The 26,034-nt window shown below is 38.2% G+C and overlaps 1 pseudogene; it reads right to left on the reverse strand.

Moving 5' to 3' along the window:
• Positions 1-603: 603 nt before the first annotated feature.
• On the reverse strand, positions 604-24,742 carry LOC149226493 (serpin-ZXA pseudogene; annotated as a pseudogene).
• Positions 24,743-26,034: the final 1,292 nt, after the last annotated feature.

The raw sequence follows: 26,034 nt of genomic DNA on the forward strand, positions 1-26,034 counted from the left end.
AGTGATTGCACATTTATATGCATGCACCTGTGCGTAGACAAAGAGAGTGGAAATCTTAATTTCATTGGAACCGTTTAGATATCGTGTACGAAAAACAAAAGAGATCTTGTACAACAATTGCTATATATGATGACTTGTGTACTTGAAAAATTAAGATAAATAAATTTCTAAGGTTACTCAAAGCCATAACATGTAACTAAAGAAATACAAGTTCTTGGATGCTTGTGAAAATCATATTCAAACTATCAAGCGACCTTTATTAATGTTCTTTACAAACCACTGGAATAACTATTTGGTTCATACATCTTGAGTGGGTCTAATGGTTAAGAGCATGTGTTTCCACGTAAGAGGTCACAGGTTCAAAACTAGAGGGAGATAGAGTATGTATGCCTTTGTAGATTTAGCAGTCAAACCACCTGTGCGAAGGTGGGTCCCTTGTCCCACAAATAAGGGGGTCTTATACACCAATTTGGTGTGCTTGGCAGTGACCTTAAAATTGGATAATAATATTAATAATACATCAGTTTTAGTTTAGTTATTAAGATTCAATATATGTCCAACAAACATAATCTTAAAAATGGATAATAATAATAATAATATCATTTAGTTATTAGGATTCAATATATGTCCAACAAACATAATCTCTCCATTTCTCTTCCTTGATCACAAACATGTAAGTATGGTCAGCTATAAAGTCGACAACAAAATTGTAACAACAAAATTCAAAAGAGGTTATGGTAATTGCTGCACTTCAGTGCCCTTTTCATTAATCTCCACAAAGGAATTGTGAAAAACTTTGCAATGGAAACAAATGAATCCCCCATTTCTTTGAAGTCCGCCCCAATAGAAAAAGGCAACACCCAATACAATTTTTTCATAAATTCTCATGCCTCAAGAGCAAAGGAAATCTTGAAGCGAGGTAGCTGAAAAGACCCTACCTCCACTTCATGTCCTTGGGATAGATGATTCTCAAAAAAATTAAGATCGATAGTTTTCTCAAGATCAGGAAGGCCATTTTTTTTATGAGGCGAGGAAATACATGGAAAATGACCGCTTGTCTTGTCCTTGCACATAGGGAAGACATAGAACTTAGCAGTCACCAACTCTCTTAATAAATTGTTTAGTTGTTTTAGTCATCATTAAGGTTTGCTGATATGAATACTCTGGTTGTCTAGGGTTCCTCCTTGCCCATCAAAGAAAGGGGTTCTCCTAAAGGAAAAGAAAGAAAGGTTCCTTTGTTAGACAAAATGAAAATTTGTAGTTGATTGTAATGTTGGGGTTTGATGTGGCCATACATCAAGCTGGATAATTTAGTAGCAAATATTTGATTGGTAAGGTTCGTGGGAGGAAATTTGGTTTACCTTTACTTCAAGAGTGGGTTGAAGCGTTTATCTCTTCCCTGGTCAAGAACCTTGTTATAGTTAGGGTTTTAGTGAAGGGGTGGATTCATTTATTTTTCAAGATTGTGGAAGATGAAAATCTAATTGAGGGTTTGGTTTAGAAAATTATTTCGGCATCATGGTGGCCTGCAAGAATAGTATCCCAGCAGAGGCCACTGTTAAGCTCTTCTTTGAGCGAGTATGGGTACACTTTGGGATCCCACAGACCATTGTCTCAAATCGGGACATCAGATTCCTGAGTGCATTTTGGTCAAGTCTCTGGTCGATGCTGGATACAAAACTTACTAAGTCCATGGTTTTCCATCCCCAAACTGATGGAAAAATAGAGGTTGTCAATAGGGTGACCGTACAAATTTTGTGCATGTACAAATCAAAGTATCCACGCACGTGGGTGAAAGTCTCCCCTACGTCCAACACAGCTACAACAGAGCTCTCCACATCTCAACAGGTCATAACCCTTTCAGGTAGGGCTGAGATTTAAACCATTATACCCCATTGATGTGGCCATACAATTTGCAACCACTCAGATAGATTCGGCTCACGTTCAGTCCCAAGCTGAAAGGGCTAACAACTTCATTGAGCGAATTCAACACATCGAGTGCCGCACAAATTTTAGGTGGGCGACAAAGTTTGGCTACATTTGCAGAAGGAGCACCTTGTTGGACCCCACCACAAGCTTTTCCTACTCCAATATGACGCATACACCATCACCAAGGCTGTTGGTGACAATGCCTTTGAGCTCATAATCCCACCATTTCTTGGTCTGCACCTAGTGTTCAATGTAGATCACCTTCGACCATACTTTTCACCATTGTTAGACACATCTAATATTATAGAACAACTCACACCAACAGAGCTCAACCCGGACTGCATGGAACATGCCACAACTGATCAGATCATGGACACACAAATCAAGAATACTCACCAACAGAGGATACAACTATATCAAGTTGTCAAAGCATGCCAACTCCTTCACTAGGGCAAGTGGTTCACCAGGGACCAAGTTCAATAGAAATTTCCTCACCTCATAGAGGCTCTGCACGCAATGGGGACCATTGCTTCCTAAGGGGGGAGGAATGATCTAGGTGGATATTGGTGGCCACCTGCCTATTCCACCTAGACCCCCTAGTCAGTTTCATCTGTTTCCTTGTTCATTTCAACATTTACTATTTTTAGCAGTTTTTCGGGTCCTGAACTTCCGGAGCAGTTTTGACTCCCTAAACGACATTTTTTTGGGGTCGTGATAGGCACGAGTCTTAGGTGAAACTTGTAGTAATCAGAGAGACGTTTCCAACAATGTATTGTACGTGACAAACATAGATAATATGACCAAGTTACGACCCCAAGAATTTGGCTACCCAACTAACCCTAATGGGGCCCAAAAACTCGTGGTGTTACATCTCCTCAAGTTAGGGTTTTGGTTGTTTATGGGTTTCACATGTTTTCCAATAATAAATAGGCCCTTGAGCCTCATTGTAACACAGTTCAGAGGCATGTAGCCGCCACATCTCTTCTCAGAGATAAGCTACCATCGCCCGAGCTATCTTATTTCCATTATGTTTGTAAGCATAGTTCAATATTTTTTTATTAATGAAATGAAGTGTTTATCTGCTACATATTTGTGTTTATGATTATATCTATAAGTTGTTGTGTTCCTGTTTAAGTTCGGATCACTTCAACTTGTCCCCAGTTCACTACCCGCAGTGCGGGCGCATGGCCTGCACGCCTGTGCACGGCTTGCGACCCATGTCTTCTCCTTCGCCCGAGTTCCCCAAGTTCACTTCGCCGATTTCAGACTTCGCTTATGTCTCTTCTTCGGCCTTCACCCTTTTATCTGTGATGCCTTCCAAGCTTGTTGCTTAATTGTGTCCTCCACAATGCATCCATCTCACATTTATATGTGTCGTAAGGTGTATCTCCACCAAGGGTCGCGACTCTTCAACACCATGGGTCAACCCATTCTCTCCACCACATGTCGGCTTGTCTACCTATTTAACATGTCGACCCCCTCATCGCATAACTCAAGTCGGCATCATATAAGTTCGACCTACCCATCGCACAATTTCGGCTAACGCTGAAACTCTTGTTGCACCTCCGTCGTGGGCTGCTCGAGTCGCCTGGGTCGTCCGCTTGTTCACCTGACTCGCCCATTGCACGTCGCACGACTCTCCAACTTGTTTGACGCCTGCCCATGTAGCCCACCTGCTATGGGAGCGTGCCCACTCGATGTGCTCCTCATTGCATATCGACTCGAGTTGGTTAGTACGGGCACCCATTGCACATGGGCACACCCGACTCAACTCGATCGCCTTTAACCTAATGTCACCTCATGTCGTCGCACATAACCAAGTTGGTCAATAAGGGTGCCCGTCGCACATGGGCGTGCCGACTCAACTCGTGGGTCTGGAAATATTGATGCCACACTCACAATAGGGAATGAGTATTGAGAAACATTATTCATCCTTAAGGAATCCATTATTCAAGGAATGTACACATTCTTTGAAATCATAATATTCATTTTCATTAAAAGTTGACAAATTTAATAGTAAAAAAATTGAATTATAAACTTAATAAAAATTGAATTATGGACAATTCCTCATTTAGATTTCAATTTAACATTATGATATGACATAGAAACCAAAGAAATTTTCAAAGTATATTTTTGAATTTTTAAATTAATACATTAATAAGATTAATAAGAATTTTAAATTTTAAATAAATAAATATAAAAAATTTGCTTGTTACATTCTCTTTAATGGTCAATTAATTATATATATATATATATATATATATATATATATATATATATATATATATATATATATATATGCTAACTTATAGACGAAATGACCTTTTTTCACGACATTTTTTTTCTTGTAAATTTTATTCAAAATCCGACAAAGATTTTAAAAAACTTGAGTTTAAATTGTTTAATCTGCATAATTCGAGTGCCCTAGGTTTTTTAGGGTGTTGAATCCATTTATGCATTCAAATATGTATTTTAAACGACCAAAAATCTTGAAATTGTATTGCCAAATTTGAGTGAATTTATGTGAAAAAACTATTTCATCTATAAGTTAGGCTACCACACCCACACACATACACACACCATAAAATGCTTGATTACATTAAAAAAAATCAATAAAAAAGGGTTGAACAAATATTCATATAATACATTTTACAATTTTATTATCGTAGGGAACACTTCTTACAACACATCATGACATCAAAATATGTTATTTAAGCTAAGCAACAGAGAACACTTGCTGTGTAGCCTTGTTATAATACGTCATAATAACATTGTATTTAATTTACATAGAATATTGATGCCTCATTGAAAAATCACTATATTTAAGAGTAAATAAATTATGTGTACGATTATTTATCCTCACTTATTCATAGATATCATTTAATTATGGATATTATTATTTTTTAATATGTTATTTTTTCCTATATTATATTAAATAAAATATTGAAATATTATAATATATAAAATTTTAGAGAATTGGTAACTTCAATTGGATTTGCTATTCATAAATGAGTCATTTACAATATGTCTTTGGAGATTTGAACCTATGGAAAATGGGGAAACAAATTATTCACCAAGCAACATTATCAATATATATATATATATATATATATATAATAAAAAAATATTGAATTTAAAACATTGAATTTTAACTTGGAAAATAGTAATTTATACATACCCAATATGTCACCACAGATTTGAACCCATGTAACAGGGGAAAAAAATTATTCACCAAGTAATGTTATCAATAGATTTATAATTTTTTCATATAAGATCTGTAGTTAAGATGAATCTAGATTGGTTATATATAGGTGTGTGAATGCTTCCTCAAGTTCAAATTGAATATAAATTTTAAAATTTCATAACAATGCAACTTATTTTAATTCATGCTCGTGAATTCAAGGTATAAAATGTAAATTGAGAATATAAAAAAACAATAAATTCATTAATTTAAAACTATATATATATCCAATTTCTAAATTTTATAATTAAATTTCAAAAGGAAATTGCTTTTAAAATAAACCTTAAAAAATTCAAAAAAATTATTGGGAAAAAGTATTCAATTAATATGTTAAAGATGCATAGATGAATCTATGCTAGTTATTTCATGATTTTTTAATTCATGAATTTAAAACATGCACATGTTCTTGTAAAATTAAGAGTGATATAAAATTCAAAATAAGAAAATGGAGCTAATATAAATTTCACAAAAATGGATTATTATTTTTTAGTTTTCATTTTATTTTAAATAATTTGAGTGACTCAACATAACACAACATTACATTAAATTCATTAATTCTCAATATAAATATTATTGAGAAAAAGTATTCAATTAATATGTTAAAGATGGATAGATGGATCTACACTAGTTATTTTTTGATTTTTGAATTCATGAATTTAAAGCATGCACATGTACCATGTACTTGTAAAATTAAGAGAGATAAAATTCAAAATAAGAAAATGAAGCTAATATAAATTTCACTGAAATGGAACTAATTATTATCTTTTAATTTTAATTTAATTTTAAATAAATTGATCGACTCAACATAACATTACATTAATTTTTTCATATATATCCTAAAATCCCTATAATGAAAAATGAAAATATCAACCAATCCATATATAAGATTAAAGTTACTTTTCCTTTTGCAGGTGGAGCAACGGTTTGTGGGTCTCTTTCTACAGATTTCTAGGTGTGGTGGTTTTCATCAGAGCTGTTTGCGGGTGCTCTCTGTTTTGTGGTCTACTTCCAAGGGTGTTGCCACCAATTCGTCATCATTTTATTGGTCCCATGTTGCATACGCATTTGCTAGCTTAAGGGTCGGCATTTGGTTTTCCTGTTGGGCTTCATTGCCTATTTCCTACTGATGGGGGTTCTTGCCATTGCCTTAGGGTTTTGCCGTCTCAACCAATTTTTTTGTGTGCCTCGTGGTTTGTTACATGTTGCCCGTTATGGGCTTGTCTTTGTGGCTATGTCGTTTTATGGTGGGACTTCGGAGCCATCAGGGTTTTCTCACAGATCCACCCAGTTACATTAAGGTTCTATTGGTTGGCCTTGTGCCATTCTAGTTGCCATGCTCATTTGTTGGGTTCCCTTGACCCATTTTATAAAATGAGTGGTTAACCATCGATTTCCCATATACTAGACATGGTTGATCTCAAGTTTGTAACATAAAACCCTCTACTACCCCTTAAAGCTTTATAAAATAGAAATCCACAAGGAAAGCTAAAGAGGTATGAATTCAAAAAAGCCAAAAGATCATGCAATGTTGTGCATGACATGCATTCCTTTATTCTCTCCACAATAATTTTGGATATGGTGGGTGTCTTCAAATGCCATTGGCTCTATAAGGGTTAGTTCTTTCATGTGAAGCTTTAAGAGTTTGATTGAGCCCTTATAGTTCATACCTTTGGTGTTATAGTTGATTTCTAGAGCTAGTCTTAGTGACTAATGTTTATTATCTTGTTGGTTTAATTATAAATATATGGAGACCACCTTTTTTAACACCTTTTTCTATCTAAAGACTAGATGTCAGTAGCCAATTTTGCCTAATGCTTTTTCTAGGGTTTTCTTATTGGCCTGCATGCCTTTTTTTAAATGATGCTCCTTTAGGGTTTTTTTATTTTTAGCATGTCAGAGCATTTCCAGGTTTTTCTTGTAAGTCAGAATACCTTACGACATTGTTTTCTTGTCGATTAGAGTATCTTCCGACATGTATTTTTGTTGATCAAAGTATCTTCTGGTGATGCCATAATGATGAGTGGTTGCCTATTGTTGGGTTATATCTAGTGCTCCCTACAAAGTTTCTTTGACGGGCTTGTGTACCCTCTTTCTTGACATCATTCATATGTAATAAAGGGATTATATTAACACATATGCTATATTAAGCAAAGTCTTTCGGTAGAAATCACATAAGAGAAATTTTTGGCCGACGCGTTTTGAACCAACAAGTGTGGTTCATCATCAAGACCAGATGAAGAGGCAGATAATGGCGCAGGCTTAAAAATTTCGTTGGTTGAGGAGGAACCACACTTGTTGGTTCAAAACGCATCGGCCAAAATTTTTTCTTATATAATTTCTACCAAAAAACTTTGCTTAATTCATTATGGATCACAAAAACTTGAATACAAAAACATATGCTATATTTCATATTATATACAAACATCTTTTTATTTTATAAAAAAAATCATTAATTTTTCTTTTCTCAACAAAAATATATATATATATATATATAAATTACTTTATCTAAAAAACATACACGAAAATATCCTAGCCAAACTTTTACAATCCAAGTGATTGCACATTTATATGCATGCACCTGTGGTTAAACAAAGAAAGTGGAAATCTTAATTTCACTGGAACCGTTCAGATATCGTGTACGAAAAACAAAAGAGATCTTGTACAACAATGGCCATATATGATGACTTGTGTACTTGAAAAACTAAGATAAAGAAATTTCTAACGTTACTCAAAGCCATAACATGTAACTGAAGAAATAAAAGTTCTCGGCTGCTTGTGAAAATCATATTCAAACTATCAAGCGACCTTTATTAATGCTCTCTACAAACCACTGGAATAACTGTTGGGTTTGTATTCAGAGTCTGCTTCCAAAACTTTCGGTTTTCGGAAACACTTTTTTAGTTTAGTTATCCAAAGGATTCAATATATGTCCAACAAACATAATCGCTCCACTTTTCTCTTAATTGATCACAAACATGTAAGTATGGTCAGCTATAAAGTTGACAACAAAATCTAAAATTCAAAAGAGGTTATCGTATAGGTTTTTTTATTAATTTTCATGAAAGAAATAAAAGAAATCGAAAAAAAATAAAATCACTTAAAGATAGTTTATGGGACATATTGCCATTTTATCTGTTTGATGTATTTTTTGGGAAGCCTTACAATAAATGTTCTCATCTTCTAGACAAACCTCTAGCTAAATAGATTATCTTAAGAGCTAGTTGCCAGCATATCTTCATAGCTTTCCTTGTTGTCTTTGAAGGCCGCACATTCTAAAATGAAATGCTTTTGTGTTTCCACTTTTATGGAAGAACAAAAAACGCATACTCTTTCCTCCCATGCTTTTTTTGGTCTTTTCCACCGCCCTGTTTGACAACGGAGTTGATGAGAGTTAGACCTTAAACTAAGACAACGGAGTTGATGAGAGTTAAACCTTAACTAAGACAACGGAGTTGATGAGAATTAAGTTTTAACTAAACAATAAGAATTTTGGCTTTCCAAGAGATATTGGCCTCTCCCCATTTCTTTAAAATCTATCCCAATAAAGAAAACAACGCTGAACAGATTTTTTTCATAATTATCCTGCCTCCACCTCATCTCCTTGGGATAGATGATTCTTAAAAAAATAAATTAATATCGATATTTTTCTAAAGATCAGGAAGGCCATTTTTTTTTACGAGGCGAGGAAATACATGGAAAATGAGCGATTGTCTAGAGAAGACATGGCACTTAGCAGTCACCAACTCTCTAAATAAATTGTTTATTTGTTTTAGTCATCATTAGGGTTTGCCGATAAAGATACTCTGGTTGTCCAGGGTTCCTCCTTGCCCATCAGAGAAAGGGGTTCTCCTTAAATGAAAAGAAAGAGAAAGGGGTTCTCCTTAAATGAAAAGAAAGAAAGGTTCCATTGTTAGACAAAATGAAAATTTGTAGTTGGTTGTGGCCATACATCAAGCTGGAGAATTTAGTAGCAAATCTTTGGTTGGTAAGGTTTGTGGGAGGAAATTTGGTTTACCTTTACTTCAAGAGTGGGTTGAAGCGTTTCTCTTCCCTGGTCAAGAACCCTGTTACAGTTAGGGTTTTAGCGAAGGGGTGGATTCATTTATTTTTTTAGATTGTGGAAGATGCAAATCTGATTGAGGGTTCAGTTTAGAAGATTATTTCTTCCCTGGTTATTTTTAAGAAGTGGATTCCTCTTTTTGATGCGAGGAGGGAGAAGTCTAATTCAGGATTGGTATGGGTTTGCATTCCAGGCCTTCTGGCACATATGTGGTACGAAAAGTTCTTTCGTTATGTTGGTGACAAGATTGGAACATATATTTAGTATGATTCTTCCTATAATTCTTCGGGTGATATGCCTATGGCATATATCCTTATTAGTGTCGATGTGCATGGATCTGCCAGGTGCTATGGATTTGGGTCCAGATTTTGAACCCATTATCCTGGATTATGATAACTTTCCTTTTTGATGTCGACATGGTCATCGGTAGTGTTTTTTGTGCATTCTCGAGTTAGAAATAATGGAGAAATGGTTATGTGGTTGTAACGCATCTTCTTAGTTTAGGAGTTGTTCCTAGAATTTAGGAGGTTGTTTACAACTACCTATTTTTCAGTGATGTATTTAATATGTAATATTCATTCATGTAAGGGAGAGTGAATGTGAGCGAGAGTCTCCTCCTTGTTTTGTTGAGTGCAGTCTCCAGGTGGTGTTCTCACCTGTGAGCTGCAACTCCTTCTGATTAATTCAAAGTTTAATTATTTTTATCTTGGTATCAGAGCTTAGGGTAGAGGTAGCCTTAAATTTTTTTTTCCTGGGATGTATTATTAGTTACACATATGTAGTGGTAGGAGTACATGTAAAGATAGCTGTGTGATCAGGTGGAGCTACAGTAACACCTGAAGCGAGAAGGCATCAGATGACTGATCATCACTGAGCCGAAGGAAGGGTTGGAGCGAAAATTCGGAGCGGATTTTTTTTTTTTTACAGAAGGTGCAGTGATTGGCGCGGTTTTTTCAAGAACAGTCGCACAAATTAGCGCGGATTTGGGGCTGTAAAACGCGCCAGAGAAAAGAAAGACCATTTTGGCGGGGATCCATGGTCGATAAGCGCGCCAAAAGTCCTGCACATCGCGAATTGTCATTTTCCGGAATTGGCGCGGGTTCTGCGCTGTTTTGAGCGCCATCCCTTTCTTTCTATAAATCTGCAATCTTTGTTGCAGATCGGAGTTGCCCGGTGGAGGCACGTGAAGGTTTCTGCTCGGTGGTAGCAGATTTGATTTGCCCGTTGGTGGCGAATTGAGGATCCTTGATCAGCTCGGAGGTAGCAGATCGGATCTGCCCGGTGGTGGCGAAGTGAGGTTCCGTGATCCGCTCGGTGGTAGCAGATCGGACCTGCCCGGTGGTGGCGAATCAGAGCTCTGTGATCTGTTCAGTGGTGACAGATCGGTTTTGCCCGGTGGTGGCACAGAGAAGTTCTTGATCTGTTCGGTGGTAGCAGATCGGACTTGCCCGGTGGTGGCACAGAGAAGTTCCTGATCTGTTCGGTGGTAGCAGATCGGACTTGCCCGGTGGTGGCCGATTCGAGTGTTCAGTAGTGCGAAAATGAACAACAGTCTGGAATCATACCTCCACGAGTCTGGCAAGCTCGATGGAACGAATTTTTCCAACTGGAAGTTCAAAATGCAAACCTTGCTGGAGAGTGCGAACGCATGGGCGATCGTCTTGGGAAATGAACAGAGATCCGGAAATACAACCCAAGAACAGGATTGGGATAAAAGAGAAACGAAGGCAAAAGTCATACTGAAGATGTCTGTCAAAGACAACATTATCCCTCATATTCGAGATTGCAAGTCGGCCGCAGATATTTGGAGCACGATCAAGGGTCTGTATGAGACACAGAACACAAATCGTGTTCTCGCACTCAAAGGAAAATTGTATGCACTAAAGATGAATGAGAATGAATCTGTTGATGGATTCACAGCCAGAATCAAGGATCTGAAAGACAAATTGGGATCCATTGGAGAAAAGGTATCAGACTCAGATCTGGTTACCCTCACACTGAACAGGATGACCGATGAATATCAAACATTCATCTCAGGGTTGTCAGCGAGGGAGAAAGCCCCATCCTTTGATGAGCTGACAACGATTCTGCTCCAGGAGGAGGAGCGAAGACAAAATCTGAAGACCCAGAGCAATGACCTTGCTCTGATGGCAAAGAGAAGACAGCACAGAGGAAAGCAGCGCCAGTACCAACACCAGCAACAGCAACCGCAGCAGCAGCAGCAGCAGAAAGGGGCCAACTCCTTTCAAAGGAGACCATCTAGAGGTATGAATGATAACTATGCTAAGAGATGCTTTTACTGTGGAAAGCCTGGTCACCAGATCAGAGAGTGTTATAAGAGGCAAACAGATGAAAGGAGAGGTAAACAGCAGAAGCATCAAGGCTATTTTGCTGAAGAGGAGGAAGACCACAGCTATGATCTTCGGCTATTTACAGTCGACTGTGCACTTTCAGCATCAAGAGGAGATGAGGACAATACATGGTATGTCGATTCAGGCGCATCCTCGCACATGACTGGTAAGAAAGAATATTTTGAGTTTCTTGAAGAATCTGCATGTGGATCCAAAATTTATTTGGGTGATGACAGTGGGTATGAGATCAAAGGATGTGGAGATATTCCTGTGAAACTACCAAGTGGCGATATCAAACATCTCAAAAATGTTTTATATGTTCCAGGAATTAAAAAGAATTTGATCTCTGTCTCTATGATAACAGACCAGGACATGCAGGTACAATTCTTCAAGAATGGATGTGTCATTCAGGATAGCAAATTGGAGACAGTTGCAACAGGAGTACGCGTGGGGAATTTGTATAAACTGGATGCAAGGAGCATGCCACGACAGGCGATGGTTGCAGCAACATCAACAGCTGAGAATCTCTGGCACCAGAGATTTGGACATATCAATCTACAAGATCTCATCTTGCTTAAAAATAAAGGTATGGTCGATGGACTTCCTGCTTTACATAATATCAAACTGGAATGTGATGGATGTGCATTAGGGAAGATGCATAGAGATGAATTCCCTGTGCATGACAACAGAAAACAAAGAGACATCCTAGAACTAGTGCATACAGATATCTGTGGACCTATGCAGACTAGGTCTTTAGGAGGTGCATACTACTTTCTACTGTTTATAGATGATTGCACTAGGTTCTCTTGGGTGTATTTTTTAAGCAAAAAGAGTCAAGCTTTCCAATATTTTAAAGAATTCAAATCTATGATAGAGAACCAAACAGGAAAGAAGATAAAGATTCTCCGCTCGGATCAAGGGGGGGAATACAGGTTAAATGAGTTCATGAACTTCTGCAAGCAGCATGGGATTATACAGCAATTTACAGTGCCACACACTCCACAACAGAATGGAGTAGCAGAACGCAAGAACAGGACCCTTGTGGAGTGCGCGAGAAGTATGCTTCAAGGTAAGGGCATTTCTAATGGTCTTTGGGTAGAAGCCATTAATACTGCTGTTTATTTAAAGAATAGGAGTCCCACCAAATGTCAAGGCTTCAAAACCCCCTTTGAAGCATTGTTTGGACTCAAACCAGCAGTTGGTCATCTAAAAATATTTGGATCTAAAGCTTTTGCTCATGTACCGAAAGCAGATAGGAAAAAGCTAGATCCCAAAGCCTTGAAATGCATATTTGTAGGATATGGCACAGAATATAAAGCATACAAATTATATAATCCTGTGACTCATAAAGTGTTTGCAAGCAGAGATGTCATTTTTCATGAATAGATAGGAGATGGAAAGGAAGACTCTAACAGTGACAGCCACATTCCATTTCTGATAGAACTGAACAGTGATGAAGAAGAAGAAGAAATGGAGCAGGAGCAGAAACAGGAAGAAGTAGTAGCAGATAGCTCAATAAGTGAGGATGCAGGCCCAGACAGTGCTGAAACAGGAAGAGTTGAGGTAAGTACTTTACCGAGAAGATCAGGTAGAAAGACTAGACTACCTGCAAAATTCAGAGACTATGCTTTAATGTCCAAAATTTTAAATATTGTAGAACCCTCAAATTATGAAGAAGCAAGTAGATCAAATGAATGGAGGGCTGCAATGCATGAAGAAATGGAATCCATATATAGAAACCATACTTGGGACTTAGTTGAGTTGCCAGAAGGAAGAACCCCTATAGGTTGTAAGTGGCTGTATAAACCTAAGATAAATGCAGAGGGTACTGTAGAAAAATTCAAAGCAAGACTGGTAGCAAAGGGTTATTCACAACAGGAAGGAATTGATTTTGATGACACCTTTGCCCCCGTAGCTAAACTTAATACAATTAGAATGCTAATCTGTTTAGCAACAAAACATAAATGGAAGCTACACCAGTTAGATGTTAAATCTGCATTTCTGAATGGAGAATTAAAAGAAGAAATATATTTAGTACAGCCTCCTGGTTTTGTGAAAAAGGGGAAGGAACATTTAGTGTGTAAACTCCATAAGGCACTCTATGGATTGAAACAAGCACCCAGGTCATGGTATGATAAAATTGATTCATTTTTTGTTCAGCATAGTTTCCATAGGAGCCTCAACGATCCAAATCTGTACACCAAGATAAATAAACAGAGGCAAATAATTTTGATTTCTTTGTATGTGGATGACATGATAATAACAGGGAATGCAAATAGTTTAATCAAAGAAATCAAGCAGCAAATGTCACAGGAATTTGAAATGAAAGACCTTGGTGATCTTCATTATTGCCTAGGATTGGAAGTGTGGAAAGATTCTGGTCAAACTTTTCTAACTCAAGGAAAGTATGCCAGAACCCTGTTGGAAAGATTCAGAATGGAACAGTGCAAAACAGCAGCAACACCATTGCAGCAGAACCTCAAGTTAAGCAGTGACGATGGTACAAAACAGGTGGATGCCACTTTGTATAGACAGCTAGTGGGAAGCCTGGTATATCTTACGACAACTAGGCCTGATTTGGCATACTCTGTTAGTGTGCTGAGCCAGTTTATGTCCAGACCACTCGACAGTCACTGGAATGCAGCAAAATGTGTGTTGAGGTACCTTAGTGGTACTTGCAATTATGGTATTTTATACACTGACATTTCTGATGTTACTTTAGCAGGTTACTCAAATTCTGATTGGGCAGGCAACCTGGATGATCGTAGATCTATCACAGGTTATGCATTTAGTATTGGATCCGGGGTTATTTCGTGGAGCAGTAAAAAGCAAAGCACTGTAGCATTATCTTCGTGTGAAGCAGAGTACCAGGCGTTGTGTGCAGCCACATGTGAAGCCATTTGGTTGAGGAGATTGCTTACTGATGCAGGCGAAGGACAAAAAGCAGCAACCAGCATCAAAACTGACAATCAAAGCACAATAAAGCTTGCATACGATCCAGTTTTCCATAAGAATACTAAACACATTGATACTCAGTTTCACTTTGTACGAGAAAAGATACAGTCTAAGGAAATTTGTGTGGATTATTGTAATACTTGTGATAATTTAGCTGACATTTTTACTAAGCCTCTAGGGCGAGTAAAGTTTGAGTTATTTAGAGGGATGTTAGGTGTGCAAAATAACCCTTTTCTCCATTAAGGGGGGAGTTAGAAATAATGGAGAAATGGTTATGTGGTTGTAACGCATCTTCTTAGTTTAGGAGTTGTTCCTAGAATTCAGGAGGTTGTTTACAACTACCTATTTTTTAGTGATGTATTTAATATGTAATATTCATTCATGTAAGGGAGAGGGAATGTGAGCGAGAGTCTCCTCCTTGTTTTGTTGAGTGCAGTCTCCAGGTGGTGTTCTCACCTGTGAGCTGCAACTCCTTCTGATTAATTCAAAGTTTAATTATATTTATCTTCTCGTTGATATCAGAACAAATATCTACTAGTTCGAGCCTCTTGGATGCTACTATCTTGAGTGTTACAACCGCCATTGTGTCTGAGGGTTCGGGATCTGACATTCCTTCTATTGTTCAATCGAAACTTGTTAAATCGAAACTTGCTAATGAAGGAAAGGAACCAGGATGCAGAAAACTTGTAAAAGGATGGATTTCACCTGGAAAAAGCAGGAAAGCAGGATCATTGGGTTATTGAAGAACATGATCATGATTTTTATGAGGAGTCTCATCTTTTTGTTTCTGCTGCTTGATATTTTATATTGCAGATGTCTGGTATGGCAAGAGTTTTCGTGTATATTGTTATTATATTCAGTTTTTCTGATGTATATCCTTGGTGTTGTAAGATTGTTGTTTATATGTAAGATCGATGTATATCTTTGGTGCTGTAAGATTGTTGTTTATATGGATATTTCGGCTACTGTATACATATTTTTTGAGGTCTAATGAATTGTGTTTCTTTTTTTGAGTCTCTGAGCTGTAGTTAGTATTTTGCACACTTTTTCTCAAGCTTATGGAGATGCTGGCAGATAATAGTTTGTTTGTTTGTTTTTTTTAATTTTTTTTGGTCCTTATGTAATTTGTTATTATTGATGGTAGAGATTACGTTTGGAATATGTAATTTGTTATTATTGAGGGTAGAGAACCGAGATCATGTTTGGAATATGTAAGAACTTTTTTGGTCTCTATGTAATTTGTTATTATTGAAATTAGAGATCATGTTTGGAATATGTAATCTCATTATTTTATGAATACAATAACGTTATTTTTCTATGTAATTTGTTATTATTAAAAGTAGAAATCATGTTTGGAATATGTAATCTCATCATTTTATGAATAAAATTACATTATTTTTTTAAGAAAAGATCATGAGAACCTGCATTGTTTCACCATTAAGCAAATTAAAAATACCTTCCTATGTTGTTGAGGAATCAAAAATTTTCAGCCATGTACCCTTGAAGTACTACTTCAAAGCATTTACCAAAACCAACCTAGTATTTTCGTCAACAGAATTAGCTAGAAGCAGTCCCTGTATTTTCCCCTTGGTTTCATGTGCAACCCAACTATTCACCTCCACTCTAACTTCATTTGACTGATTACTTTTTGTTAAAAGAATGACAACATACATCAGAATAACTTTTGTTGTTGTTTTAAAAGGAAAATTCTTATCAATAGGGACAAAGTTTTCCTACAACAGGGTTTACAACTTTATTAAGAGGCCCTCGTCCTCGACTTTGAGATCTCTTCGCCGCAAACTGCATGCCCTCTATAATTTGAAAAGATATTTGAAGTTTTCGATAGCAAAATCAAATTGAATATAAAAAAATATGAAATAAAAGAAAACTTACAGGCATATCTCACTTTTTTACGTGCATGAGCTAACTTTTCTCCCCATCAAAATAATAAAAGAAATTATAATTTTTTAGTCGCCTTATTTCTTTACATGTTTGTGCTAATTTTTCTCAACAATAGGAAAAATTCTTATAAGTTTTCTAATCTTTTAATTTTAAAATTTATGAAAAAAATGGTAGTCACCTCACTTCTTTACATGTTTGTGCTAATTTTTTTCAACAATAGGAAAAATTCTTATAAGTTTTAATTTTTTAATTTTAGTTGAGCTATGCCTTTGTGCAATCTTACACTACAACCTTGAGCAATCTTTCACATCTCTTCATTACTAGACTATAGAAGTTAATTTGGATATCATATTTATGATTGTATATGATAAACCTTGAACACTAAATAATTTATTGCAAATTTAAGTCTTACCAAGGTTTCGCTTGCATTTATGATGAAACTCTCTTATTTAACATTTAACATAATTTAAAGGTGTAGTCTAATTTATAGATGAAATAGCCTTTTTTACCGGAATCCGACAATATCATTTCAAGCAAAAATGTGATATTTCGTTGTTTATAATATATTTTTGAATGCATAAATAGATTCAACACCCTAAAAAAAAGGCACTCGAATTTTACAAATTAAACAACTTAAACTCAAACTTTTAAAAATCTCACCTGAATTTTAGTTAAAATTAATCATATGAAAAGGCCATTTCATCTATAGATATCACTACTCCTAATTTAAATATTTAAATTTAAAAAACCTTAAAATTAATCATACTTGAAATATTTAATTTAAAAAATATTAAGTTAATCATGTGCCACATTCCACAACAAGTCAAAAATCTTATATGGGGAAGGTAAGCAAGAGGATATTGCATATATTTCAAACCTATTTGGGGTGAGGGCTATTCCGATTGGTGATGGTTTGAAGTATCTGAGATACAAAATCAAGCTCAATAATTATCGTAACCAAGAGTGGCTATGGATCGTGGATAGATTCCACAAGAAGATATCAGGATGGGCACATAGGTGTCTTACACTTGGAGGCAGAGTCATACTTGTACAATCGGTACTACAACAACTAGCCGTACATTGGGAAAACCTATATTGCATACTTGCATCCATCATTAAATCGATTAGCTGTGCTATTGCTAGATACATTTGGGTTGGATCTGAAACAAAGCATACATATCATCTAGTTAAATTAGACAACTAGACCCAAGGCTATGGAGGGTTGGGGCATACTGAACATAAATCTTTTTGGATGGGCACTCCTCACAAAATCTCTATGGCAGGGACTACTTGGCACAAGTATTTCGAGTGAGATCATCAAGACAAAATATCTTAAGGAGATTAAGATTTGTCAGTGGTTGAGAGAGGCACTAGTTGGCAAGGCTTACGGATCTGTTATATGGAATAGCCTCAACAGAGTTCGACACTAGCTCATAGAAAGGATCTGCTGGAACATGGGATTCGGGAAGGACATCATCATTGGGAGGGACAAGATCCTTGGGGCTGAATTGCACAAACTTTACACAACGGAACTCATCCACTATCTATACACAAGGGGTATTATATTTTTTTATAAGGCCATACGAACTTGGTCAGGCAACAGGCCAATTTGGAAAGAGGCGGAAGAACTGGGTTTGTGAGGGGACTTGGTCGACACCTGGAGGAACATTGTCGCTGAGATCCTGAATGCTGGGATATACAAATTTGATATGAGAGACTAGATTGGGTGGGATGGTATCATTAAAAAGGGTTCCATCTCTATTATGGATACTTACAATTACATCTGCTGCAACACACATGAATACCATGACCACTGTTGGTTCACTAAGTTCTGGAATGTACAAATCCCACACAAGATTATTTTGTACACCTAGCTAGTTTGGCAGAACAAGACACTCACTTGGGAGAACTTGAAGAAGAGGGGCATACTGGGACCTGGTATTTGTGTATTTAGCTGGCAGGAGGAGGAGGACAATGTCCACATTCTCTCAAGATGTCCTATTGCAGTTCAAATTTGGCACGGTTTGTTTGTCATTCTCTCCTTTGCATACACTGACAACTGTTCCATTGATACACGCTGACATTGGTGGAGTACCCAGAGTAGGCATCGGTGTGCCATCCCGATGCTCACTTCTGGGAGATCTGGAGAGCTAGAAACAACATTATATTTGATCACAAATATCTCAATGTTGACATGATCATAGATAACATACACACTGCGATGGATCCATTACAACTACCATTGCCTCATCCAACTATGGGGTCTCACGACACTGATGATCCATTTATTACATATCCTATTGGTTTCTTTGACGGTGCATAACAAGGAGGCAAATGCGGTTGCGAGATCTGGATCTGCATGGACAAAAACACACAATATAGAATCCATTGTGGGCGGAGGGGGGGACTAACATTAAGGCAGAGGCTATGGCGCTTTGGGGGCTGCTCTGGTTTGCAAAGTTTCTAGACATCCACAACATCAACATATTTGGATACTCCCAAGCCATCATCAATCATATCTTGGGATCCTCACAATTTCACATCCGCACCTTCAGGGTTGGCTGAGGCACATCAAGAACCTGCAGGACACACTACTGGGCGTCTCTATTCAACACTTACATAGAGAACACAACACTGTTGCATATTCTTTATCTAAGCAAGGTGTCCTCAACTCACTGGAGGGGTTCATTCACTCTGGAGGTTGATGGATGCTCGAAAGATGCAGGTTTTGCGACATTTCCCTGACCTTTGTCTCCACTGTTTTTGTTTCTTGCGCCATGTCCACTACAGGCTGCACAATACACATATTTTCCTCATATATTTGGATTATATCTTGGAAGATTTTGATATATGTACTGCCTTCTTTTATGTTTTGGCTATGACTTTTATTATGGAGACATGGTATGTATTGTCGCTTGACAACAACTATTTTGGCATTTCTCTTGGGCTACTGATATATTGGGAGACAATATACAATTCATATGACACATCTAAATGGAGCTCAATGTACTGATTTTACTATCTATATATTAAAATCAACGCTTTTTCTTATTTGAAAAAAAGATTGTGTCTCCACGTTTGTTTTTAATTAACAAAAAGAATTTGAAGTACTGTCTCAATCTTGAATCATAAACGATAGGTGTAAAACGTGGGAAACAATAACCATCATAAACATGAGCCATTGTTGTATATTTTTTTATATTTTATATTTAAAAAAAATAGAGACATCATTGTTGTATAGTTTTTATATTATATTATTTTGTATATATAAAATTGATTATTTTGGCATCATGTCATTATAAGTGGGTCAACTTTCACAAATAGCACATTATTGTAGGTTTGGTTCATGAAAAGGTAGTTCTAACTAAGAATGTGGTCATGAGAGGTTGTGAAATGACTTCTGGGTGATTTAGTGCTCTAAAGGGGTATCAATAAGTTTTCGGATTGTAGACCAAAATTTTACTACTATATAGACTCTGCGAAATCAACGACAAAGTAGAATACATTTACAAGGGACTAATGTAACTTTAGCAAGAGGGTTCATAGACATTTTGTACCTATGCTTCGATTGTCTTTACGAATTCGACGGGCTTGATGGTCTTCCTGCTGTTTGCGAAGAATCTCCACCTCTTCTGCCAACATATTAATGTTTTTTGTTGCCTTTGGATTTCAGCGTGCAGGTTTAGTGGCGATGGAGGCAGTCCACCTCCTCCTCTAGCATGGCAGTACTGCTCTGTTGACTTTGGAGTCAGCTCAAAGATTCTGTTTGTTATGTAAGTGATGTGCTGGCAGAGCTCGTTGATATACCCTGGTTGGTTCACTAGAGGATGAGGACAAAATTCGCAGTGGAAGGGGCCAACATGACCCATTCTACGGCTAACGCGAATGCTGCATTGGAGACAATTAACTCGAGTCGAAGAGTGCAACTGAGTAATGTGAAATCAGTTCTGAAGGACGAAGTTGCTGATGAAAAGCCTCTGTGAAATCAATTCTGAAGGACGAAGTTGCTGATGAAAAGCCTCTTGAGAGTTTCTATTGCTTCATTATAGTTTGATGTGCGCCCACGGCTGATAGAAAGCTATATTGGGTCGAATTAACTGTCGTAAAGGAGACAATTAACTCGAGTCAAAGAGTGCAACTGAGAGATAGAGACAGATGGAGCTACACTGGAGTGTTCCCATGTGAATTGGCTTCGCAGATTATTGGAAATGGGAGGAGGATAAGGAATTTAATAGGCCAAGAGATGCCCTGCTTGTCTCTGAGGAGAGAGGGATAGATAGGTGATTTCAAACAGAGCTTAGCCCCATCCTCCTTCCCATTGTGCTGGTTTACCTGTTTGCCTGAGATATGATTTATGTTGCAAGTCTCCTTGTCCTGCATCATGGGGCCGAGCTCAGCCTCCATGAATGCAGGATCAAAAGCCATATGCTCCCACGCATCATGAGAGATCCGTATTACTTGCCGTAGGAATAACTTGCCCATCTTTTTTTTTTAATCACATGGTGAATGCGTAACTGTTTGGACTAATTTAAGGGAGACCGAGGATCAACCCTCATTGCTGCCACTATAACACCAAGAGTATATCCAACAACTTGCAAACCAGATATACCAAATTATTATAATTTAGCAAGAGCCGAGACTAGACAGATAAGGAGAACCAGATATACCAAATTCTTATGATTTAGCAAGATGCCCAGACTCACACTGACAAGGGGATTCTAGCCATATATACCAAATTCTTATGATTTAGCAAGAGGCCTAGACTCAGACGGACAAGGGGAGTCTACTCCTTGAGCAGACAAAGGAAGTCTAGCAAAATATACCAAATTCTTGAGTCGAGATTCAAACGAATAAGGGGAGCCTTGAGCTAGAGACTACTCCTTGAGCCAAGATTATAACAAGACACTATACTCAATAAAATTTGAACTGCAATCTCGTAAACTTCACCTAGTAAAACTGACGGTTAAACCACATATTCCCTCTTATTTGGGACATAGGGGTCCTTTGCCAAACCTAACGCATGTTGGACATAAATATCATGAGAGAAGGCATACATGAAGTCTGCCACACTTTGCGAGTTGTCAAACCAAGCGCTCCTCTTGTGCGTCCTTAGAGTGCACTCAAAATGTTATAGATTCATACTCGTGTTGAGGGAGGCCACCACTCGAAGAAGCCCTTGAGTGAGAAAGTAATGTGGTGATGGACAACTTTGCCCAGATCCTTCAGCGACTACCTAGGGGCGAGACATCTACTTCCAACAGCTACTCTGGAAGCGCCACACTCTTTAAGGTACAAGTTAACTTTGACATTCCCATATTTGAGGGTCAAATAGATGCAGATGTCGTAGATAAATGGTTAAATATGCTAGAAGTATATTTTTCTGTTCATGATTTTTCCAGCCAGGAAAAGATCACTTTTGCACTTCTCAAAGCCTCCCCCCACGTCAAGGACTAGTGGGAAACCTATTGTGAGAATAAGGACGAGAGGGAACCCTCACTATTTTCGACTGCAACCACTTGGAATTCGTTCCGAGACGCCATCAATGAGCAGTACTACTCTGTCGGAAGCTATGAGGATAAATACATAAAGTGGACCATGCTGCGACAGGGAAGGGACCAAGACATGCCAGCATTTACCAATATTTTTCATACCCTTCGCACAAAGTTGGGTATCAAGGATTCTGAGCGGCATTTGGTACTCAAATACTGTGGCTGCCTACATAGGTACATCGAGACGAGATGGAGTTTCTGGACATCTCCTCACTCAGCATGACGTACCGATACATTGTCAAGATCAAGCAGAAGTTTAAACAAAAGAAGTGATACTTTGGTTCCGCGAATCTGAAGTAATGGAAAGATGCCCCCAAACCACAAAACAAGGGAGCAAGCCAAGACGGGGTGCCCGAATACAACCCGTCAAAGCCACAAGAAAAGAACACCACTACGAAGTCAAAGAAGGACACGGGAAAGTGGTGTGCATTCCATAAGATTCCCACTCACAACACAAGTGAGCATCGGGCCAAGCAATCTCTGGTGGCCGAGTTGAAGGCTTCAGAGTTAGATGCATGTTCCGACCCTGAGTCAGAACCCGACAAGAGGAATGACAAAGGGAAGCAGATTATTGATGCGGAGCCCAACGCTGTTGTTTCCACTACCAAGATCTAGAAAAATGAGCCCGAAGACCCATAGGAGGGGGAGTGTCTTTTCCACTCACAAATGTGGGTGAAGGGTTTGCTAATGCAATTCATTGTTGACAGTGGCATCCAAAAAAACCTCATTCCAGTAGAGGTCGTGAAGCAGACGGGCCTATTGACCATACCACACTCGTAGCCGTACAACATTGGGTGGCCTCACTAAGGATGAGATCTCCAAGTCAGCCAGTAGTGCCGCCTTCCCTACAACATCAAGCCCTTCACATATGAGGTATTGTGTGATGTTACTCCTCTCGATGTCTGTGATGTATTATTAGGACAACCATACTTATGGAAGCGACATGTTGTATATGAGTCTAGACCTTGCTATGTGATTATGTCTTTGGGTAATATGTTATATAGGATTCCGGAGGTAACCCCACCTACCTCCACCTCTTTGATCTCTGCTAAAAAATGCAACAATATCATCTCCCAGACTAGGAAATTTATTTTCTTTTTGGTTCGCTCTCAAAGTAAGGGGAAGATTGCAACCACATCCGTGGCCCCCGGGAAGGGTTCCTCCATGCAACAGAAGCAAGTGGATATGGTCATGAAAGAATACATGGACATCTTCTCTTCACCCATAGGGGTACCGCTGCACTGTTAGGTCAAGCATTCGTTCAATCTGACTCCTGGAGCACCTCTACCCAATGGGCCGATATATCGCCACTCCATTGTAGAAAATGCCAAGTACAAGAAGCGACATGATCAACATCGAGTGCCACACAAGTTTCAAGTGGGCGACAAAGTCTGGTTGCATTTGCAGAAAGAACACCTTACAAGAGCCCATCGGAAGCTCAGACCACTCCAATATGGTCCTTACACCATTACCAAGGTTGTGGGAAACAATGCTTTGAAGCACAACATTCCCCCATTCCTTGGCTTGCACTGAGTGTTCAATGTGGACCGCCCTCGACCATGCTTCCCACCATTACTGGACACATCAGAGATTGTAGAACATCTCACCAGGGACCAGGTTCAACAAAAATTTCCTCACCTCATGGAGGCTCTACACGCAATGGGGACCATTGCTTCCCAAGGGGGAGGAATGATCTAGGTGGATAGTGGTGTCCACTCGCATATTCCACCTAGACCCCCCAGTCATTTCATATGTTTCCTTAATTGTAGCACAATTTAGTACTTTTGACAATTTTTTGGGTCCTGAACTTCCAGAACCGTTTTGAGGTTGTAAACGACGTTTTTTTGGCAAAATAACGATTAGTGATTGCTATGACAATTTGGCAATCATGTCGTTGACTATAGTCCTCGGAGAGATCTTTCCAACAAGGTATCATACGCATCAAACGAATTTAATATGACCAAGTTACGACCCCAGGAAGTTGATTGCCCAACTAACCCCAATGGAGCCCATAAACTCTTGGTGTTACATCTCATCGGGTAAGGGTTTTGGTTGTTTAGGGTTTTATCTTATTGTTCAATAATAAAAATGTCCTTGAGTCTCATTGTAACTTAGTTTAAAGGCATGTAGCCGCCACATCTCTTCTTAGAGATAAGTTATCATCACCCGAGCTAGTCTTTTTGCCATTCTGTTTGTAAGCATATTTCAATATTTGATATTAATGAAATAAAGTGTTATTTCTGCTACATCTCTATATTTATAGTTATATCTGTAATTTGTTGTGTTTATGTTTAAATCTGAATCACCCCACATAAATAAAAACTTCAAAACCATGTTTCCAAAAAACTTAAAAAACTTAAATATTAGAAAATAATTTATTTATATATATTTTAAATACCAAGACTCTTCTCTCCCTCACAATGCAACTACAAGTATTTACTAATTTCCGTTTTTCGCAAAGCCTTCGGGCTTCTTCAATTGGCCTTTATGAAAACTCAAGGTTCATATTCAACAACCCCTATCTTGTGGGCAATTCCTATTTCCACCCCCATAGCAAAGTTAATGCTATGGAGGGTACCTCTGTCAGAGCCCGGCGACAGCATCGACGGCATCGACCATACCTTTCCGGCTGCCCAGCAAAAAGCCCTCTCCGACCTGCCCGCCGCCAACCTTGCAGTTCATTCATGGCATTGTATTGATGAAGTAAATCTGCCGAAGTATGGATCCGCCGCCAACCTTGCAGTTCCCAGGACATCCCTCACATCGTATTGATGGCATCAGGATTAATGCCGGAGGGGAGAGCTCACCAACCTCCTCCGGCCTTCAAAGTCCCGGCGGATTATCTGCAGTTCAATTCGGCAATTCGGAACAGAGCAGACCTGGAGCACCTGGCCACTAGTTATCGAGAGCAGCGGTCTGCAAGGTTAGTGCTGCTACATCTTCAGTAAATGGTGGATGCACTAGTTCTAGTTTTTAGCAAACGGAAGTTAAATTGTGTTCCAAAATATATACTGTAATGGAATTTATACTGTAAAACATATATTTTTGACTGCTTATTAAGTTAATCCGCCCTGTAAATCCTCTCTTGTATGTGATTTGTACGTAAGATCGGATTTCGTTTTCATTGTTATTGGAGATAATTTGATTTCATCGCCGATTTTTGTGGACACATTTTATTGCTATTTATTTGTTGAATTCAGTTATAGTTAAGTAAGTGTGAAAGTTCAGGTTGTTTCTTTTAGGGCGGGGAGGGGGCTTGGGTTTTCTCAGACGGCCGCAGGGGTGAGGCGGTTTGAAGTTCGTCGGCTTAAACCCTCTGCCTCCGTGCTACGGCCTTTTAGGCGTGCTGCATTTTTATCTTTTTCGATCGTGCAATATGCGGCGTTTAGCTGAAGCGGCCTTTTATTTTCTTGGATCTTTTAAGTTGCTTTGTTACCTTCTCCTGTTCAAGCTTTGTTTGCGCATTTGAACGATAGTTTGTTTGGCGTATCGGCTTAAAATAGCCGATTCTGTTATTGGAAAACTTGATCAGGCCTTTTGATTCTTCACGAGAAAAACTGCCCGGTCCAGAATGGTAGATTCTTGCGTCGATGCACTGATCTAGCTTTATTCTCACGTTTTGCCTGTCTTTGAATAAATTATTTTCATGTTTCTCGCCGTTTTGCTTTGTTGATTTGTTCCTCCAATTGAAAGAATACCTGGGTGATATTCATCATCATGCAAATTTGTTATGAAAAATAAATACAAGATGCTTCCAACAGTCTCTAACTCAGTTTCGAATTCCCGCAAACTTTGTCGATGGTGTGTGTATATATAGTCTTTTAATAGCAATTGTCTTACAATTCTTGAGAATACATTTATAAACTTTGCTCAGTTGAGAAAACCTACTAATAAAATTTTTCAGTCGTAAAAACAATTCGAAAGAGTTTAATATAGAAATATTCCACGTCATATTCTCACAAGCATCCTTACCTGGAACTCAATACGGAGAAATTGAAAGCTTAAATACCTAATTACCAAAGAAAAAGTGAACGCTTAAGCACCTCT

This window comes from Pinus tabuliformis, chromosome J, assembly GCF_031772625.1.
Source record: "Pinus tabuliformis cultivar Carrire ecotype Pingquan chromosome J, CPIR1, whole genome shotgun sequence".
Classification (NCBI taxonomy): Eukaryota; Viridiplantae; Streptophyta; class Pinopsida; order Pinales; family Pinaceae; genus Pinus; species Pinus tabuliformis.